This window comes from Chionomys nivalis, chromosome 20 (genome assembly GCF_950005125.1).
Source record: "Chionomys nivalis chromosome 20, mChiNiv1.1, whole genome shotgun sequence".
NCBI classification, from domain to species: Eukaryota; Metazoa; Chordata; class Mammalia; order Rodentia; family Cricetidae; genus Chionomys; species Chionomys nivalis.
In genome coordinates this window covers 9,252,276-9,258,964 of record NC_080105.1, presented here as the reverse complement: position 1 = coordinate 9,258,964, position 6,689 = coordinate 9,252,276, and positions in this window count along the sequence as shown.

The window sequence follows — 6,689 nt, the reverse complement described above, 5'->3', positions numbered from 1 at the left end:
AAGGACAGGCATTCGGAGAGGCTTGGGGTTATTGAATCAAAGAGTTTTGTTATAGCCTAACCTCAATTTTCTATTTCTGACAGTTCTTGTAAAGAGGATCCAGCCCATCGTTAGGCTGGAATGCATTTTCTCCAGATCTCTGGACTTTCTCAACAGAAGCATGTTCCTTAGAACCTAGGGCTGATGAGATCTGTCAGGTGATCTGTGCCATTTCAGATACTGAAGCCCTAAGCAGGTAAATGTGATTAGCATATTTTTTTCTAAATAGGGTCTTGTAGAGCCCAACAAGTTGAGAACCAAACATTTGGCAATACTGGATTGAAAATGTTTTATGAACATACAGAGTGTTGCTATGGTAAAGAGGCAAAAGTGAGAAGTGACATACAGAGGGAATATGATTTGCAAATTAATCTGAGATGCGACAAGATCTAGAAAACAAGGTATAAAGGATCACCAGCAAATTCCAGCAACTAAGAAAGAGGCCTGGACCCAGTGGCACCCTTGATACTTCAAACAGCTTGGCCTTTCAATAATTAATTGTGAGATATACTTATCCACCACAGCCAAATATGCACACAACCATTCTGCATGTGCCTGCTTCTAATCTCACCCAGTCTCCCACACAAAGAGGCTCCACTCTCTTGCAAATGACCTGAGAGTCAGTTGACAGGTGACTGCACCTATGACCCACAATACTTTCTCTCGACCCACCCATGGAATCTGGAAGGTGCTCATGAAATGAACAGAGAGATAAGACTTTACCTACCTGAATCTCAAAATGCAGCCTTGAGATTCTCAATCTCTGGATGACAACCCTAAACCATCCCTCTACAGGAAAGGGAGTCTTGCTGTCAGCTAGTTTTTCTTCTTTCCTTTCCATTCTTCAGAAATCTAGGGGACAGCTTCCTTAAGCCTATTCACAGCTGCACAGGATACAGCTTGGCTTCATAACCCTCAAGTCTCACCTCAAGAAGCCAAAAGAAAATTGACGGAGTTCACAAACACTCCCATGCTTGGAGATGCCAAGGTTATCAATGGTTCACTCTAGCACCTTGCAGGGCCAGAACGTGTTCCCCAGACTAAGCACGTCATCATCTCTGATATCATCTCAGGACACCCAAATCAGGCTGGAAGGAACCAGGATCTGTTCCATGGCCTCATAAAGCCCTTAATATTGTGAGGTAAGTACACGTATTATCTTTGCTAAGACCTTTGCCTACCAAAGAAAACTCATGTACCCAAAACATAATAACTTCTGCTATCTCTGGCTCCAACAGAGTCTTGTTCTAATTCTGCATTCCTTAGTAAATGCAACTTGTGTTTTCTATTGCTTAAAGTTTCCTTTTTTCCATAGTCCACACCAGTGAGAGTTTGGCTAAATCATGAAGAATTGGCTATTACATCATTCATCATTCATTCACTTTATTTTAAAATTTTTGAGTGATATGCCCTCAAAACAACAGGTCTTTATGTTACCTGCACCTCTATTTTCTAAAAAGCTTTCAGAGATCTCACATACAGACATCCTACCAGTAAAACAGGGTCCTTAAGGGTTCTGTGCATATTTACCATTACGTCTGCAAATGCTTCATGCTTGATGCTTGCAGCCCTTAACTTGGGCTGAACTTAAGACATACTTCCAGAAATAGAATTATCTCAGAGAAGAATTTAAAATAAAAATATGCATATAAAGCTAAATTACCACAATATTTCAAATAAAAATGTCAGCCTTGTATAAATGATGTTACATATACTTGAGCATCTTTCCACATAGTTAGGAACCAGAAATACTTGGAGTGCTTATGCAAAAGTATAAATGTTCATTTATCAGGTGGTTAATGAATGATGCTCCCATTAGAAATGATAACCTTTGCTGACAGTACAGAGCAACTACTGACCATGGAATTTTCTGCAAGGCATAATTCAGAGTACAAATGATGCATCACTGGAACACATTACTCAGATATTTTAGTAAAATTTTCACTGTATGATTGCTCTTGGAGAGCATCCAGGTTGCAGTCCACTCAGCCAGAAGGTGGCTCCCAGCCCTCTGTGACTCCAGTTGCAGAAGATATTATGCCCTCTTGTGACCTCTTTGGGCAGTGCAAACAGGTACTGCAGAGACAAGCATTCAGGCAAATCACCCACACATGTAAAATGAAAGTGAAGAGAGTTTTTAAATGTCCTGGGTATTATATTCTTCCTGACACACTCATGTACTATTCTAATGTGTTGGTTCATGTGTTATGCATTTTCTGCTAACATTCTTGTTCTTGATGATGTTTAAGACAGGTTCTCCATATGTATTCCTGGCTCTCCTGGAACTCATCATGTAGACTGTGCTGGCTTAAAAATATCCAAATGCTGCTGCATCCTTCATGTTGGGTTACAAGTGTGAATCACCATCCCTGCTCCACCTTTTGGGGTAACTTCATTTTTATTGTTTTTGTTTTGTCAATGAGACAGAATCTCACTCGATAGCCAAACTATCCTAAATTTCACTATGTTGACTAGGTTGACTTTGAATTCTCAGATCTACATGTCTATACCTACTGAGTTCTGGAATTTAAGGCATGAATCATTATGCATGATATGGCTTTCTATGTGTTTTTAATAGATGGAGGATGTTGTTGGAGGCTGCTTGTTCAGTCCTGGCTGCCCAGACCACAAAATAATCACTCAGAAACTATATTATTTGTAATACTGTTTGGCCAATAGCTTAAGTGTATTTCTGGCTTATTCTTATATCTTAAATTAACCCATCTCTATTCATTTGTATATGGCCACGTGACGGTGGCTTACGAGTATGGACATGTCTGGTGTCTGTCTCCAGTTGGACCGCATGGTTTCTTCCTGTCTCAGCCTTCTTTCCACCAGCATTCAGTTTAGTTCTGCCTGCCTAGCTTTATTCTGTCTTATCACAGGCCAAAACGGCTTCTTTATTCATTAACCAATAAAAGCAACACACAGAGAGAAGGACTTCTCACACCAGGAGGAGAAGCTATATTCATAGGAAAGAATTTCGGTACTATGAACTTAACCTAGCTAATCCTTTTATTTTCATATGTGCTATGATCTGGATTCCATTTCCCAATTCAGAGTTACAGGGAAGTAATCCTTCGTTTCCATAAATATCCCAGGGATTCCTGTAGATTAACCTAAGTTTGGATAAGGTTTTCTATCCTACTAGGCAGAAGAGAAATATATTTTATATTCTTCTGTTTGGTTGTGTTAAGGACTATTAGGCAGTCTGTTCAGTACATTCAGGAAGTAGTTATGGCCAGGAGGATGTTCTGTTCCTCACAGAGACTCTTCTGCATGGACTCTTTGATCACGGTGCTGCTGGGGACCTGAAGTTCCTCTAATACTAAAATGGCAGAGCCTCAAGCACTTAGGAAGTGAATGATTATTCAGACATTTGCTTCAAATGACTACTGTTCTTAATTAAAGCTCACCCTAGGTGTAAGAATTCTTGATTGAAGAGCTGTTATCTTTCTAGCTTGAAGAAACTTCTTGAACAGAGTAATATATGGGTAAAGGCAAAGTGAAGCCACACTGCTATGTCGATAAGTGAGTTCAGAATGGACACCACCACTGAATATGGAAAAACTCCAAGGAAGATTCTAGGGTGAGTTAAGGAAATGGCATGCTCCTTCTTGGCTTTGTGTCTCTGATAATCTGTCTGGTGTTCCCTGTGTCTTTTTCTGTTGTAAATCTACTGGCTATTCATGCTGTGCATGTTCCTGTAGACAGTCCAGGTTTTAGCATTTAACCACTTATAGTAGTCTTCAGACACATCTAAATATAATGCTATTACAAGTGCCAAAATAAAATTTCCAAGGTACTTCAGAAGTTAACCTTATTAATAGCAAAGTCTCAAAGACTTTGTCTAAACTATTCCAGTTATTTGAATGTACTTATATATTTAAGTCTCCAGATATTCTTTAAACAAGGATAATTGAAAAAAAAGATTCAAAATGATGTACACAGAACAGAATATACTGAGGTTAATGTTTAAATTCATAATTGCTCTAAATGCTGCATTTCAGGATCACACACGAATGTAACTCAGAAATTATACCCAGACTTTTGTCTTCATTTCATATTTGGAGGATTTCAGAATATGCTACCTGAAAACATGGTGATCAGACAACATTTTGAGCACAAGAATGAATATGAGGACGGCCTCTGGTCTTCCTCTGATGCTCATACAACCTAGAAAGGACTTTATGACAATTTCCTGAAACATGTCAGAAGCACCACATATCCCTCCATAGAGGAAAGAGCAGCTTCATATCTGAAGACTGATGAAGGCACACACGGAGGACATGAGCAAAAGCTCTATTTGTATTCCCCTGCTTGACTCATGCTGATTTTATTTTTTACCATGCTCTATAATGTTCCACTTTTCATCAACTTGGTAAAAAAATCTCAGGTCTAAGCACTGTTGAAGGATTCCCTTCCTCAGGAAGGCTCTGGAGTTGTGAAAGATTGTGCTAGGTAAGTCTTCGTGCTTTTCTCTTCTTAAGTTCTGTTATGTTGTGGAGTCCCCAACAGGAACCTAAGATGGATGAAATGAGAAAGTAGTTTTTCCTCTGCATTCACTGTGTTTCTTCTAAAACTTCTATTTGTCAGCCAAATGATTATGCTTTTCTGTAAAAAAAAAAAAAGTGCTCTCATCTTCACAAACCTCTCCTATTAGAGACACCATAAAGCTGCTTATTCTCTCTTCTAAGGGTATCTTGGAGGTTTGTTAATTGGATGCTTTTGACCCTATAAGCTCATATGGATCTTATATTATTAAGGGTGTGCCCTTGTTGGAGTAAGTGTGTCCTTGTTGGGGGATGTGTGTGGGAGAACTTGGTGGTGTTGTATACTCAAGCCATGCCTAGTGTTTCAGAGCACGTTTTCTTCCCTGTGGGATCAAGATGTAGCTCCTTCTCCACTTTCAGATCCTTCTAAAGTACCGTATCTACCTGTATGCCTCATTGTCCTGCAGTGATGATAATAGACTATAAACCTCTGAACCTGTGAGTCACGCCCTATTAAATGTTTTCCTTCATTAGAGTTGCTGTGGTTATGGTGTCTCTTCACAGAAATAAAAACTTTAAAACTCTAAGACAGGAAATATCCAAAAATAATTACAGAGTCCACAGGGAATAAAAAAAACAATAATCAGTTTTAAAATTAAGTAACCGATTTCAAGCCAGCCTGTTCTACAGAGTGAGTTCCAGGATAGGCTCCAAAACTACACAAAGAAAACTTGTCCCGAAAAATCAAAATAAAATTAAGTAACTGAATCACATGGCTTCCCAATTGTTTGTGTTTCAGTCAGGTTCTAGGCTACTTTCACAGTCAAATATTTATTCACTGGATGATAGAAAATTAAATGCCACTTAAGATGACCTTTCCCTGAAGATAATGAAAACATTTGTGGAAATGCTAAAAAAGAATCACAGGTATTATGTAATTCATCCTAAAAAAGGAAAAAAGAAGACAATTCAAAGCACAAGTGAATCAACTAGGCCAGGCCCCTTATCTGGGTCTGCAGAAAAAAAAATGCTTCTAGTCCATTATCAAAAAATCTAAGTTGCACTGACAGTGACTTTCTCATACTTTTCTTCCAAAAGATAAAACTTTACATCAGATTTTAATGTTATTGAGCTGTGACCTTTTACATAGACAGTTTTGAAATTCTTTGAGAATTTAATACATGTATACAGTGACTTTGTTCATATTTGCCTTTATTCCTTTTCAATGGTTCCTGATGCACTCTCTTAATTCCAACATTCCTAACCCCATGCCTGTTTTTGTTTTAAATAACCTACCTAGGGTGACACTGCATGCCCATATGCTCATGTGTAAGAGCCATTACTAAGTTTGCTCAAACCACCTGGTATTCACACCCTAAATTAAACTGACATTTCCTCCTCAAAAAACCATCAACTGTCACCAGTTTCTCAGTAATGCGTGGGGGCCTGTGAGTGCCTTTCTCTTCCGTGCCTTATTGTTGACTGCCTTGATTTTGGAGTTCATGAGTATAGTAGTCCTTTACTGTTTTATTTCAAGCTTTCTAATACCAGCATTTCAGAGGTAATCAAATTTGACATTAAAATACAAATAAGTGTTGACAAGAAATCTGAAGAAACTATTAATGTTTTTAATTTGACTGATTATGTTCCCACATTTATGAGCTATAATTAAAATAATCAAGGCAGTACTATATCATAATCTGACTGTTGCTTTGTATACTTGAAAAGGTTTGAGATAATTTCTTATATGATAATTTCTAAAACACACAACCAGAAACTGAATGTAACAAAAGACCACTGGAAACTGAACTGAGCCTACATCTCCATCTTGATATTCCAGATAACCATGATTTCATTTGTTGTTTGAAAGCTGATCAGCCTGATATATGGGACATGATTTTGAGTTTTCCCCAGTTCCTCTCTTACAGATTATCAGAGAGATTTACATTATTATTGTGATTATTCCTAGTACTTGAATTGGCATTTTGGAGACAATTCATTTTGGCAGGATACCTTGCTCAGCCTAGATATAGTGGAATGGGCCTCAATCCTGCCTCAAACTGATGTGTCAGACTTTTTGTCTCCACTTGGGAAGCCTTACACTTTCTGAGAAGTTTATGGAGGCTGGGGTGAAAGGAAGGTGGGGAGAGCAGGAAG